At 39.4% G+C, this 15,637-nt stretch overlaps 1 protein-coding gene across 1 annotated transcript in view; it reads right to left on the bottom strand.

Annotated features, from left to right (window-relative positions):
- Window positions 1-15,195, bottom strand: part of LRRC8C (leucine rich repeat containing 8 VRAC subunit C) — a gene marked incomplete at its 3' end in the record, with an annotated part of 54,994 nt that extends 39,799 nt beyond the window's left edge. The window contains exon 1 of the mRNA XM_080691917.1: window positions 15,013-15,195. The remainder of the gene's footprint in view (window positions 1-15,012) is intronic.
- Between the last annotated feature and the right edge of the window lie 442 nt (window positions 15,196-15,637).

Below are 15,637 nucleotides of genomic sequence, written 5' to 3'. Positions count from 1 at the left end.
ATAATAACTACAAATTCAAAGTGTATACATGAATAATGTCATGAGTGGAAGGCCCCTCAATATAGGGCCAAGACATTAGCATAGGTGAGGCCAGTATGGAGAAGTGCAGAGAGGAAGAGAACATAAATGCCAAGATTTTACATTGATGAGTCCTTCTAGGTTGTACCCAAAAGGGCTACTAGTCAGAATACAGCCATCAGAATGTTCAAAATATCAGTTATAAAAAAGTAAACTGCTTTTCTCTAGCAGTGTAAAGAAGAAAATTAAATGTAGAAGAGCTGTGTGTGGTGCCTCACACATGTCATTCTGGTACTGGAGGGGCTGAGCCAGGAGGATTACAAGTTTGAGAACAGCCTCAGGAAACAGTGAGACTCTCTCATCAACCTAGCAAGACCCTGTCTCAAAATAAAAATAAAAATAAAATAAGGCTGGGGGTGAAGCTCAGCTCAAAGGTAAAATGCCCCTGGGTTCGATCCCCAATTACATATAAGTTATATCTTTTTCTCTTGTGAGAGCCTCACTCTAGATTGTGTTTTATTATATAGTCATGGTAAACATAGAAAAGTATTTCTAGGAAAAGCCACCAAAGAGAAATAGAATTATATGGCTCTATAGAAATACACTTCACTAAGAGAACAAATCATAAATAAGATTTTAGACCCTAAAAGAGGTCAAAGAGATCATCCAGTTTGTCCTCTCGTTATATAGATGGAAAACTCAAGGCAAGAGAGATTAGGTGACTTGCCCCAGGAATACAGGTAGAGGTGGGTCAGGATTTCTAACCAAATATTTTTATTTACGCTGGGGCTCTTTGCTCACAACACATGATGCTGATTAAAGCTGAAAGAATCAAAATGATTAAACAGAATTTTCCCTGCACTCAAGTATCTTTTCATTTATCTTATTTGACAATATAAAAATAAGCTATTATCCATACATTTAAATAATTTTTAAACTATACTCCCTTATCATAAAACAAGAAGAGCATTTTGACTCGACTCTTCAGAGGCAAGTTGAACTTGCAACTCAATGGGCACTTCTTTATCATCCTCTTCCGTGATGTTATATGTCCAGTTAATGGCACAATTACATTATTTGGAAAGTTTTCAAATTGAACTCACTCTGTTTTTTTTCTAAGGGTGAGGGTGATAAGGAAAGAAAATTACTCATATCTAGCAATTCTAGTTCTTTCTTTCTAGTTCCCTCTTTCTGATTATTGCCTTTGCATATTTAAATAATAATCCTTTAAATTACATATACTTTAGGCCATACATCTCAAGGCCTTTGTTTTACATGATAGTTTCCGGTTACCTTTTTTTTTTTTTTTTTTCTCTCAGTACTGGGGATTAAACCCAGGGCATTCTATCTCTGAGCTACATCTCTAGTCCTATTTTGTTTTTTAATTTGAAATAGGGTCTCATTAAGTTGAGAGCCTTGCTAAGTTGCTGAGGCTGGCCATGAACCTACAATCCTTCAGCCTCAGCCCCCCAAGTCCTGGGATTATAGGTCTACACTACCACACATAGCTCATAATCTTTATGGTAGTCATGATACCACTAAAGATACTACTTTGAATCCACTAAAAATTCATCAAACATTCTGATCATAACTCTGTTGTCTTTTCTCTCTGAAAAGCATGATTCACTTTCATTCTTTCATGTGCTTACTATAAATGGATTATGAAAGTGAATTACATCTTAAAGTACTATGGTAGGTGCTAGGAGAACAGAGAGAACAAAGTAGACAAGTATGTGTCCTTGTCCACGGGTACATCATTGAAGAACGTTTACTAACAAAATCCCTAAGGAAACATGAATTAGAACTTCTCTTTTATCTGGGCGTGGTGGCATATGTTTGTAATCCCTGTGTTTGGGAGGCTGAGGCAAGAGGATTACAGGTCCAAAACCAGCCTCAGTAACTTAGTGAGACTCTTAGCGACCTAGCAGGACCCTGTTCCAAAATAAAAAATAAATAAATAAACAAATAAAAGAGCTAGTTGTGTACTGTGGAGGTAGAATGTCCCTGAGTTCAATCCTTATGACCACAAAAACTTCTCTTTTTTATCAATTGACCTAGTTTTTGTTTACTGTCCTAATCATACATTTAAAGAGGTTATTTTTTATTTTGGTGAGGACACACAGTTTATTTCTTGCTTATCTCAATATATATTTATTTAATTGAATATTCCTAAGGATACACTCACACACAAATAAATACACATGCCAATTTTATAGTAAAGATAAAATTCAGCTGGGAATGGTGTGCACGCTTGTAATCCCTGCGCTTGGGAGGCTGAGATAGGAGGATTGCAGAGGTTCGAAGCCAGCCTCAGCTACTTAGTGAGGCTCTCAGCTACTTGGTGAGACTTTCAGCGACTTAGTGAGACCCTGTTTCCAAATAAAATATAAAACAGGTCTGGGAGTATAGCCCGGAGGTAGAAAGCCTCTGGGTTCCACCCCTAGTACCACAAGAAAAACAAAAAACAAAAAAAAAACAAGATAAAATTCTTCTACTATGCTCTTATCTTCTTTTATAAAGCTTGATATTACAATAAATAAGAGTGACTTACCATTTAGCTTCATTTTGTAAATAATGATTATTCAAAAAACATCCACCACCAAAGAAAATGCTTCAGATGAGGAAAGGAGTCAGGAATTATTTATTGTTTCAAAGTTAAGGATCACTGAAATTTTAATGCACAATGTTCTGTCACTAGTGCTGAAGAGGATGTGCTGATCAATAATACTTTCTTAGGTCTCAGCTTGTACCCAATGACATGGCCAACTTTTATGACTTCTTTGTCTCGTCTAAATGTTAAGAAGCAAGTGACAGAATACAGATCTAAACATAAAAGTGTTAGTAACAATATATAGGTTTGGGATTTTGCATTTCTAAATATTGATGAGGTCTTAAAAAGAAAGATTTCATTCCTTTGGGTTTTTTGGTGAGATAGCTTCAGCTCCATCTATATGGCATTAGTAATAATTTAATGCTTATTCTGCACGTTTCAAGAACATTTAAATTCAGAAATCCTTTCTGAAATGAGGCTAAGTTTTGATTGATCTAAGAGTCTTTTAAAAACTGGGCATAATATCACCATCAAATGTTCATCATTCCTTTACTTTTCTCTATTATTCAGAATACACAGTCTCTCCTAGAAGTGGCTTAACTTTCTGCATCCCACTGGCCTTCTTATTCCATTTTTTCAACCTCCCTTAAACCAAATGGCTTGTTTTCTAACAGGGTAGCTCCCTGCCCAATAGAAACATACACCCTTGAAAAGGCTATGTGCTTCTGAAACTCTCAGTTTCACTGACTGGTTTAGACAAGGTTTCAGTTCATTTCATCAGTCTCAACATGCAAAAAGTAAGCCTAAGAGTTAACTAAGTCTGTAATGATTGTTTTTAAAGATTTTTCTCCTCCTTTGGTGGGCAAAAAGAGACTGAGGTTTATCTCCAATCCAATTTTGCACCTTGCGTGGAAAACAGTCCTAAGCAGCAGCCAGCTCAGGGAGTTAGAGTGCAGCCCCAGGAACGGAGCCCAGCAAGGCCTGCCAGGCCGGCTGCCTGGAAGCTGCTGGCTCCCTGACCAAGGGAGAGCGGGAGAGAAAGGGGGAGAGGACAAGGAGACCCCTGCGCTCAGAACATTAAAGCTGGTTTCTTATTTCTTAACTTCTGGTGTTTAGAGTCATCTGAAAAGACAAAGGTCACTTTTTATTTCACATTCCTTGCTCTCACAGAAACTGCTGAGTTGAAGTCTTCATGATTTCACAGGGGAAAGCTGTCATATTTGTTATGACAGGAGGGTTGGCTTGTTTTCCAAATACATCTTTTCACAAACATAGATGGTAACTGATAGGTACTAGTGAATCACAAGTATGACAGAAACTAAAGCAACTGCTTATCAAAAACTTCCTCCGCTTCGTTCTTTTTTTTTTTAACATAAGGGTGAAATTTTAAATTTCCAGCTATGTTAAGTAGAAAGCAATACTGCTAAGAAAATAAGAGACTGGAGTTTAAATTGATACGCTCAATTTTAAGTGATAGTTTATTTAAGAATCTAAGATTTTTAATGAACTAACATTTACAGAAATTTACCATCTAAAATTTTACCTTTAGGATTGGGAACAACGGTGATGGTTTGGTGATGGAAGATAATCACTAACTGCTGAGAGATTCTTTGTGGCACTAAGGAAGGCTGCTGCAATCTCTTGCCAGCTCTTAATTTGTCTTCCCTGTGGATGTATGCAGGAAAAACCACAATGAAGCTCAGGTTCTGCAGCCTCCATGGAAAAACAGGTCTGTCTGTAGGAGAAGATGAACAACTACAAAACTTTTTTGCCAGACTCAACACTGATGTGAATGCAACTGAAAATTACAATACCACGTCTTTCTCCATCTGACCCATAAATATTTAATGTGAAACTTTGTGCTTATAGGAAGGATAATTGTTGTGTTTGGCTCTAAATTTACCGTATTGATTTAGTGGTCATCTTTTCTGACATTATAAGAGTTACCTCTTCCAAGTTTTATGTTCCCAAAATGAAGCTAAAGAAAAATCTAACATGAAGACATTCAATACTGCTAGTAGACTCAAAGATTTTCTAGCAATGAAGAGAGGACATCAAAGATTTCTTTAGATGAAGGGTCTAGAAGGCTATGGTCAAAGGCTGGTGGCCTCTCAATGCTAGAATGTGAAAAAAATTCTTGGATGATATATGCCATTTAATTAAAATGCATCTGCTTCTGAAGATTAATATATCCTTCAATGAAAAAGATAAAGACAATTGCCGGGAGTGGTGGCGCACGCTTGTAATCCCCTCGCTTGGGAGGCAGAGACAGGAAGATCATGCAGGTTGGAAGCCAGCGCACTGGCTTAAGAGACCCCGTTTCCAAATAAAAAGTATAAAATAGGTCTGGGAGTGTAGCCTGGAGGTAGAAGGGTTTCCGGGAACCCCAGTACCACCACCAAAAAATAATAATAATAAATAAATAAATAAATAAATAAATAAAGACAACTATTCAGCCTAAAAAAGAAACTATGAAACTAGGTGATTTACATGACAGCAAAGGCCAAATGATCTGTATGAATCCAGAAAAGTCACTACAAAAAAAGGTATCAACAATAGGGACAGAGCCTGGGGCTGCTAATCCTACAATTGGAATGTTCTTTTAAATCTCCTCCTTACTTTGGCAACACCTGTGCAGACCCATCCAGTGCCACTCACATCCAGCATTTCAGGTTACCACCCCCCGGTGTGTGCCCTCCATGGCCCCTCCCACAGATACCATTTTCCATTCATGATCTTACATTAATGCTGGCTCCCTGTACTCTAAGCTCTATTAAGGCAGAAATAACTTTTGTTTTGTCCATCACTGTTTTCCAAAGTACACCTGTTATGTGTACTTGGCACATAACACATGCTCAATATACAGTCACTCAATAAATAAAAGAATAATTAAGATGCTTTTTTTTTTTGTGGTACCGGGGTTCCTGGAAACCCTTCTACCTCCGGGTTACACTCCCAGACCTATTTTATATTATTTTTATTTGGAAACAGGGTCTCTTAAGCCAGCATGGGTGGCTTTGAACCTGCTCGATCCTCCTGTCTCCGCCTCCCAAGAGCAGGGATTACAAGCGTGCGCCACCACACTTGGCAAGATGCATTTTGAAGATCAGTCCAAGTCAATGGTAGTGGTGTACACCTGAAATCCTAGTAGTCAGGAGGCCGAGACAGGACGATCATAGGTTTGAAGCCAGCCTCAGCAACTTAGTGAAACTTGGTTCCAAAATAGAAAATATAATAGAGCTGGGGGTATGGACCAGAGGAAAAACACCTCTTGGGTCAATCCTCACTACCACACACACACACATACATAAGATAAGTCAAAGTGCAAAATCTTGGATGTGTGAATTTAAATCTTTTGTCAGCAAAAAGAAAATAGAAGGACAAAAACTTAAAGCCCACTAAGTGAAGTTAGAAAAAGACCCCAAACAGTGTCATCTTTATAGAAAGACTATAATAGTATTTTGAAATGGTTTACTTGAACTTGCTATTATTAGTAGGAAAGTCTTCCTGAGGAAAAAAAATCGCAAAAATATTTAAAGCCTTGCCAAGTATATTTTTTAAAATGGCCAAAAGATCTAGAAAAGAAGATACGGAAGCCTAGTGATATATCAGCTTGCAAAGTGACATCTAAAGTTGGTTTCAGAACAAATTTTGTTCAGCAACTGCATTAGTGGTATGAAAACATGAACCAGATGTGGTGATACACGCCTGTAGTCCCAGTACTTGGGAGGCTGAGCCAGGAAGATCGCAGGTTTGAAGCTGGCCTCAGCAACTTAGTGAGACCCTGTTTCTAAGTAAAATATAAAAAGGCCCAAGGTGCTATTTTGCAGAGGTAGAATGTCTCTGGGTTCCATCCCCAACAACACACACACACACACACACACACACACACACACACACACACACACACACACGCTCATGCTCATACTCAGAAGGAGCAAAACCAGCTGGAGTTCTTGAATTGACAAAGAGGACTAAAATTCTTAATTACAAATATTAAAGAGTTAAAAACTGCATAGAAAGGTCACAGGAATTCAACTGAAACCTAAGCTTAGGAGAAAGAAGGCACAAACAGAAAAAAAATATACTTTTAAAAGTCAAACACTTCAGAGTTGAAAGATCTTTGGAAGCTCTGAAGACAAATCTGGGAATGTAAAGGATGATCCTTTGGGTGGTGGAAAACAGGCTGAGAGCCAAGGGAAGGGACGGCGTCTACAGAACACTGTGGAGTGTTTGTTTTTATTTGTTCCAATCTCTTTTTAGCTGACCCCTCTTAAAATGTTAATATAGACCAATGTTTGGGGGCCTTAAAATATGACCATATGGACATATATTAAAAGTTTCTGCATAGTAAAAAAATTCCATACAACAGAGAAATGGAAATTGGTAGAAAGATAAGTTGCTTTCTTTTTTTCTTTTTTTTTTTTTTTTTTGCAGTAGTGGGGATGGAACCCAGGGGCATTCTACCTTTGAGGTACACCCCCAGCCTGATTTTTTTATTCTTTATTTTGAAACAGGGTCTCACTGAGTTGCAAAGGGCCTAAGTAGCTGAGGTTGGCCGAGAACCGTGATCCTCCTGTCTCAGCCTCCCGAATGCTGGGATTACAAGCGTGCTCCACCACGCCTGGCTAGGTTGATTTATTTCTACTCAATTACCTTGGATACAAGCAGAGTCCACCTGGGAATTTCAGTAGGAAAGAAATATAATTTGGGGAAATGAGGGTAGAGAAAGCCCCAGGATCTGATGTGCCCTTCTATTTCTCTTAGAGACCAAATAGAGAACAGATTATCAATACAGACAGCTACTACTTGAGTACAACCTTCTTCCCTTCCTTCTTTCCTTCCCTACTTTTGCTTCCCTTCCTCTGTCTCTTTCTTTTTTGTGGTGTTGGGGGTTGAACCCACAGGTATTATAATGCCAAGCCATACCCTTAGACCTATTTTATTTTTATTTGGAAATAGGGTCTTGCTAAATTTTTGAGGCTAGCTTTGAACTAGTGATACTCCTGTCCCAGCCTCTCAAGTACTGGGATTACATGTGTGCACCACCACGCCAGGAAAATACATTTCTCAAGGACAGATCCAGTGTGCTTGAAAGCTTTATATCCCTAATACCTACCATAGGGCATTACTGCGCTTGCTAATATGGATAAGGCAGTGAATAAGAAAGTCATAACCTCTTTCTTTACTTTACTTTTCTGTGTGTGTGTGGGGGGGGGGGTACTGGGGATTGTACCCAGGGGCTTTCCACTTCCAAGCTACACTCCCAGCTTTTTACTTTTTGTTTGGAGACAGGGTCTTGGTAGGTTGCTGAGAGTTTCACTAGCTTTCTGAAGCTGATCTTAAACCTGTGATCCTCCTGTCTCAGCCTCCCAAGTACTGGGATTCTAGGCATGCTTCTTGATGGCATGATGCTGGCCCACAGCCTCTTTCTTTATGAACTTTGCTTTGTGGTAGAAAAACAGATCACACACACACACACACACACACAATAACAACGGAAAGAAACATGATGAAGTAGAATTTGAGGGTGGTCTGAAAATATACAGCTAGTGGGGGGTGTAGAAAGTAACACAAGCATGGAATTAGATAGCATTAGTAGGAGAGTTAGCTAGGTAAAGTTGGAGGCCAGGGCCAGGAGAACATTTCAGACAGAATAGAAGGTCTGCAATGCGGTTGGGTTTTTTTTTTTTTTTTTTGGCGGGGGGGTTACTAGGGATTGAACCCAGAGGCACTTTACCCCTGAGCTACACCTCCAGACCATTTTGTTTTGAAACAGAGTCTCCCTAAGTTGCCGAGGGTCTTGCTAAATTGCTGAGGCTGGCCTTGAACCTACGACCCTCCTGTCTCAGTCTCCCAAGTACTAGGATTGCAGGCATATATCACCATGCCTGGCTAATGTGGTTGTTTTTTTCTCCTTTTAAGATGTTTCTTATTGCTCTCCATTACTTATTATAAATGTTTTGTTTCTGTTTGTTTTGAATAAAACATATTTGATATTTTCTTTCTCTAGAGATATAAGGATAGGAACGAGCTGGTCCAGATGCCTGAGAGAAGAAAGGGCGGTGTCTTTATGTTCTTAGGCTCTACTGGCAAAGAGCAGCCAAGAGCCGGGCGTGGTGGCTCACGCTTGTAATCCCCATGCTTGGGAGGATGAGACAGGAGGATCACGCAGGTTCGAGGCCAGCCTCAGCTACTTAGTGAGGCTTTCAGCAACTTAGTGAGACCCTGTTTCCAAATAAAATATAAAAATAGGACTGGGGGTATAGCCTGGAGGTAGAAAGCTCCTGGGTTCCACCCCAGTACCACCAAAAGACAAGAATAACCAAAGAGCTGCCAAGTCTCACTCACCAAAAGGCTTTTCTAAGTAAAGTGAAAATCTACTCAAAGCCACCTTTTATTTATTTATTTACTTATTTGTTTGTTTGTTTGTTTGTGGTGCTGGGGATGGAACCCAGGGGCATTCTACCTCCAAGATAAATCCCCAGACCTATTTTTTATTCTTTATTTTGAAACAAGGTCTCATTAAGCTGTGGAGGGCCTCACTAAGTAGCTGCGTCTGGCTCTGAACCTGTGACCCTCCTGTCTCACCTCCCAAGTACTGGGATTGCAAGCATGCACCACCACGCCCAGCTTCTAAAGCCACATTTTAGTAGAAAAATATGAAATGTACTCGGTTTATCTACACCTGGCTGTAAAATGAGGCCAACTGCTGCTGGGTCATGTAAACTGACCCTGACCTACACTTGGGCATCTTCCACAGGAAGCCTCAAGTAAAATTCAGTGTGGAAAATTAAAAATGCTGCAGCGCTCTGGCTCATCAGTCCATGTTTGGTACCAAGTTCACAAGATTTTCACTGCAATCAGCAAACATGGTTTTTGCACCTGGGCGGACCCAGTCATCACTAATGACAGGGATGTCTGGCAATTTCCTGAGACTGAACATAAGTGGCAGCGATGAGGGCCAAAGATGCTTTCTCCTCTGTCTCAGTACAAACATGTGCCAGCCTGCCATGCAGTCACCTCCTCAGAATCGTCTAGAATCCCTCCTAGGACCTGACTTCTAAGTTGTACACAGAAATCCACTCTTTGGTCAGAAGAAAGTCTCCTATTATCTGTTAAAAAAATTATTATTATTATTATTATTTGTGGTGGTACTGGGGTTTCTGGAAGCCCTTCTACCTCCGGGCTACACTCCCAGACCTATTTTTTATAATTTTTTAAAATTTGGAAACAGGGTCTCTTAAGCCAGCGCGGCTGGCTTTGGACCTGCGCGATCCTCCTGTCTCCACCTTGATCGCGTAATCCTTGGGGATTACAAGCGTGCGCCACCACGCCCGGCTGTTAAAATTTTTTTTAATGTTTTAATTGGTATACAATTTTTGTACACATTTATGGAGTACAGTGAGACAATTCAGTATACATATACACACATTGTATAATGATCAAATCAGGGCAATCAGCATTTCTGGCACCTTAAATATTTATCACGCATGGGGAAATCTCTTAACTTTTCTAATTATTTTGAAATGTATAATAAAACTAGTAAAATCTAGTTCTACATCACCAAATTTTGGTACCAGTTATTTAACCTCTACCTATCTTCTCCCTCCCTGGTGACTACTGTTCTACTCTTTTCTCCTATGAGATCAACTTTTTAAGATTCTATATGTAAGTGAGAACATACAGTATATTTCTTTTCTTATTTGCCTTTCTTATTTCATTTAACATGACATCCTCCAGGTTCATAGACTCTGTGGTTTAACTTTCCCTTGCTTTGATATGCCCTTCTCTTTCTTTCCTTCCTTTTCCCTTCCCTGTTTCCTTCTTTTCTCCCTCTCTCTTCCAATATTTTGTACTCACTAAATGCCAAGCAGTGGGAATCAAAGATAAATAAGAAAATACAGTAACATCTGTGGGCAATGTATCTATGTGACCAGCTCCTAGAGAAATACATGCCCACTGTCCATTTAACCCCTGCAGTGAGTTTGCCAGAGAAGACAGAGTATAAAATCAAACATAAGACTGCTCTGAAATGAGGAAATGAAAATGTAAATATGCAGGTATCTAAATGCTCACAATCTGAACTTAGAAATGAAATAGACTTGATAGGTTTCTTTATATTTATTTATTTATTTATTTATTTATTTATTTATTTTTGTGGTACTGGGGTGGAATTCAGACGCTTTCAATCTCCGGGCTATACTCTGACCTATTTCATATTTTATTTGGAAATAGGCCCTCACTAAGTTGCTGAGAGCCTCACTAAGTAGCTGAGGCTGGTTTCGAACCTGTGCGATCCTCCTGTCTCAGCCTCCCAAGTGCAGGGATTACAAGTGTGCGCCACCACGCCTGGCAATAGGTTTCTTAATAAATTCACTGCCATATAAACTCTTGCAACTTGCTATTCACACCTGAAGAACCAAATAGGTTTGGATGAGAGATACTTGGATAAGCTTCTAAATATTCAACATTTTCTGTCGTCGTCGTCGTCGTCGTCGTCGTCGTCATCATCATCATCATCATCATGGTACTGGGGATGGAACCCAGGGGCCTTCTACCTCCGGGCTACACTCCCAGACCTATTTTATATTTTATTTGGAAACAGGGTCTCTTAAGTCAGCATGGCTGGCTTTGAACCTGCGCGATCCTCCTGTCTCAGCCTCCCAAGCGCGGGGATAACAAGCGTGTGCCACCACGCCCGGCTTTATCCATTATTTTTTAAACTGGCTTTTTCCCCCCTTTGGGTGAGAAGGTCCACAGCACTTTACTAATCATCAGTAGGATTTGTAACCTTCCCCCACAAATACTTAACCACTACACCAACAATTTACCAGCTATGACTGTTAAAGAAAGAAAAGCAGAAAACATCTGTGTAAAGAAAGTCGCTGTAGGAATTAAACTAGAAAAATGTCAGAACATAAATGAGTCAGCATGAGGTATAACAGCCTTAAGGGCATCAACTTCAAAGAGAAAATGAAATTATTTTGGTTGCCCTGGTAACACCAAGATAAAATGTGGAAATGAAAATGCAGGGTTTAACATTAAGAAAACCTTCCTCAGCACTAGGTCCCTCATACTGCAGAATGAGCTTTACCATGGCAACATGCAAAAAACATGTAAACGGATTAAATATAGAAAATATCTGAGGGGTGGAAGCATGCAGCTAGGCCTAAGCGGATCTAACAAATATTCTGTTACCCTTCTTTTCTTTGACTCAGGAAATTAAATGGGGGGATGGCAGAGGACTTGCAGCAATCAAATGAGACTTCCTTCAGATAAATGTAATCTTAAATGATTTTAAAAGTGTTATATTTTATTTCTACCAATTCAATTTTCTCCAGATGACATAGAATCTCCACCCATTTTAAAGCTCTGGTTTTTTTGTAGGAAAAGGCAAAGAAATAAAAAAGCATACTATTATACTCTTTTTGAAAAACTGACCCCAGTTATTAAGGCAGGAGGCGGCTCTCTCTGCTCAAGAACAGTCATGTCATAACAATAGAGTATTGTTATTATTAATATTGTTAATTATACAATACTATACTAATAACAATATAGTATTATTATTGTTGTTGTTGTGTTTTGGTTTTGAGGACTCAACCCTGAGCCTTGTGCTTACTCAGCATACACTCTGCCACTGAGCTGCACCCCACCCCCCAATACTAGAGTATGAAAGTAACAGTCTACAGGCATCATTTAGGAGCATGGTACTGAACCCAGGTGCCTGCGCTGGAATCCTGACTTTGCCACTTACAACGTGGGAGAACAGAGTATGCTACTTAATCTTTTTATTCCCCTATCATCCATCCATCCATCCATCTTTCTTTCTTCTTCCTTTCTTCTTTCTTTCTTTCTCTCTTTCTTCTTTCTTTCACTCATTCATTTTGCAGAACTAGGGATTAAACTCAGGAGCATTCTACCTCTGAAATACCTCTAGCCCTATTTTATTTCTTATTTGGAAATGGTTTCACTAGGTTGATAGTCTCACTACTTGTTGAGGCTATCCTCAAACTTGAGATCCTCCTGTCTTGGCTTCTCAAGTATTGGGATTACAAGCATGCCCCCCCACCCGCCCCGCAGCTTTCCTCATCTTTAAAATGTGAAAAAGGACAATGTCCTCCTTTACAGGGTTGTTGGGAGGTGCGTGAAAGATTAATTATAGTAAGGACTAATTGAAGTACTAGACAGGAAATCAGTATGCATTTATGACAGCTACAAATATCAATACATGTGACAATCAAATTTGGTAAGTATGACCAAGAGAGTTTACTATCTAAGAATTTTGTGTTATTGTATTAAGAACAATTAAGATCTATCTTCTCAACAAATATTTTAGTGTTCAACACAGTTGAGTATAGGTGCAGTGCTGCACAACAGGTCTCTAGAGCTTATTTTTCTTGCTAACTGAAATTTTATGCCTGTTGGTTAGGATGCCTCTTCTTATCTGCGGCAACTACCAGTGTATTCTTTTATTCTGTGACCTGATTATTTTAGATGTATCATTTAAGGGGAATAATGTAATATTCATCTTTCTGTGAATAGCTTATTTCACTTAACATAATGTCCTCAAGATTTTTCTATGTCATCACATATTGAAATTTTTTTCCTTTCTGCCGGGCGTGGTGGCACACGCTTGTAATCCCCGCACTTGGGAGGCAGAGACAGGAGGATTGCGCAGGTTCGAAGCCAGCCATGCTGGCTTAAGAGACCCTGTTTCCAAATAAAAATAATATAAAATAGGTCTCGGAGTGTATCCTGGAGGTAGAAGGGCTTCCAGAAACCCCAGTAACACCAAAAAAAAAAAAAAAAAAAAAAAAAAAAAAATTCCTTTTTAAAAATTTGAACTGCTGGGCGTGGTGGCGCACGCTTGTAATACCAGCATTCGGGAGGCTGAGACCAGAGGATCACAGTTCATGGCCAGCCTCAGCTACTTAGTGAGACCCTTTGCAACTTAGTGAGACCCTGTTTCAAAATAAAGAATAAAAAATAGGGCAGGGGTGAAGCTCGGAGGTAGAATGCCCCTGGGTTCCATCTCCAGACCCTCAAAGAATTTTTTTGAAAGTATTTACCACATTTTAAAAATAATATTTTCAAGCTCAGCGTGGTAGTATACATCTGTAATTCCAGAACTTGGGAGGTTGAGACAGGAGGATCACAGGCTTAAGAACAATCTCAAAAACGTAGTGAGACTCTCAGTAACCTAGTTAAGACCATGTTTCAAAAATTTGAAAAATTAAAAAAAAAAGGCTGGGGTTTAGCCAGGAGGAGAACACCCATGGGTTCAATCCCCAGTACTACCACTTTGTTTTTCATTTGTTGATGGACATGTTGTTTATTCCAGTTATTTCTACATCATGGCTACTGTCAACAGGGGAGTTTATTTTTAAGAATAAGAATTTCTTGGTGTTTTGAACTTCAGATTCAATTTGAGGTATCACACTAAAAAAATTGTTTATATTAAGAAGCTAACTTTGAGCCGGGAGTGGTGACGCATTCTTGTAATCCCAGCATTTGGGAGGCTGAAACAGGAGGATCACAGTTCTTGGACAGCCTCAGCTATTTAAGTGAGGCCCTTTGCAACTCAGTGAGACCCTAATTCAAAATATAGAATAAAAAACTAGGGCTGGGGGTGTAGCTCAGAGGTAGAATGTCCCTGGGTTCCATCCCCAGTACTGCAAAAAAAAAAAAAAAAGAAGCTAACTTGGAAATAATCATTTTTGTTAAGTGGGAAAAAAGGTATGACAACTCTGTCAGGCACTAAAAATACTATCTGTTGAACTTCCCATGAAATCCATGAGGCTGTGCCGGGCGTGATGGTGCACGCTTGTAATCCCCACGCTTGAGAGGGGGAGACAAGAGGATCGCACAGGATCGAAGCCAGCCGTGCTGGCTTAAGAGACCCTGTTTCCTAACAAAAATATAAAAATAGGTCTGGGAGTGTAGCTTGGAGGTAGAAGGGTTTCCAGGAAACCCCCCACCCCAAAAAAAGAAAGAAATCCATGAGGCAGGTATTATCTTTGTTCTAGAGGAGAGGAAATCTGTAAAGAGAGGTTAAATGGCTTCCACAAGGTTACAGACCTGTGAATGGCATAGCAAGAATTCCTATTCAGCTCTGTCAGACTCCAGTGTCCAAGCTCATTCCACTTCACAACAAAAAATATTTTTGCCTCCAAGAATATCTTTCATGGGAAGTTCAGCCTTGACATTCATTGGCTAAAGCAGGTATTTGAGGAGTTAGCCACCTGAGGGCTGTATTCAGAGCAATTATATTTGTGACTTGAACATGTTAGCCTAAAATCTGGCTAATAAGAGAGAAATTTCGTTTGAGGAAAGATCTTAAGAGACTCAGCTTATGCCCATGAAGGAGTCACTAATATAGAACTTACCCTTCTGTCATAAATTGCTAGAAACATGGGAATTTACGGGAGCTACAAAAGCACTTCAGTGTTACACTTTTGGTTAAACTTGTCTTTTGTATGACATCAAATCCTTGGGTGAAGAATGCAGTCCCCAAATGCTGCCCTACTCCATTCTTCTCTGAGGGAATCTGTATGTGATTTCCAGGAACTCTTTGTAGCCAAGCAGCAAGAACCTTCTGTACTGAGTTTGAATACTGGGAAACTTATACCACATTAAAACAGAAGGACACTGCTACTTACTTCCTTTTCATTGTTCTCGTTCAAATTAATTTGGTTAGAATATTAACCATCTCTTGACTCTAAAAAAAATACCAGGGTCTTTCTTGTTTGGTGTTTCAACAAAGTACTTTGCTTTGTTGCAGATAGAGCTACAAAGGGGATCTATTTTCCTACGACTAGCTCAAATACTGTTTTATTTCTATTTTTTGAATATTATTTCCATATCAAGTCTCACGATGTTTCCAGAGGCAGAGAATAGGAAAGAATTTAAATGACCTTTATGTTCCACAGATACCTAAAGTCTTTTTTTCATCCATGGCACTTTATCTTTAGTTCTGCCAACTAACACTGATGTTAAGGCCTACTGAAACATACATTATGAACTTCTCTGAACGTGGAGCTCTTTTAGAAGAACATGACTTAAGGC

This window comes from Muscardinus avellanarius, assembly GCF_963383645.1.
Source record: "Muscardinus avellanarius genome assembly, chromosome: 3".
Taxonomy (NCBI): Eukaryota; Metazoa; Chordata; class Mammalia; order Rodentia; family Gliridae; genus Muscardinus; species Muscardinus avellanarius.
The sequence above is the reverse complement of the archived record's forward strand: the minus strand, read 5'-3'. Positions and strand labels throughout refer to the sequence as shown.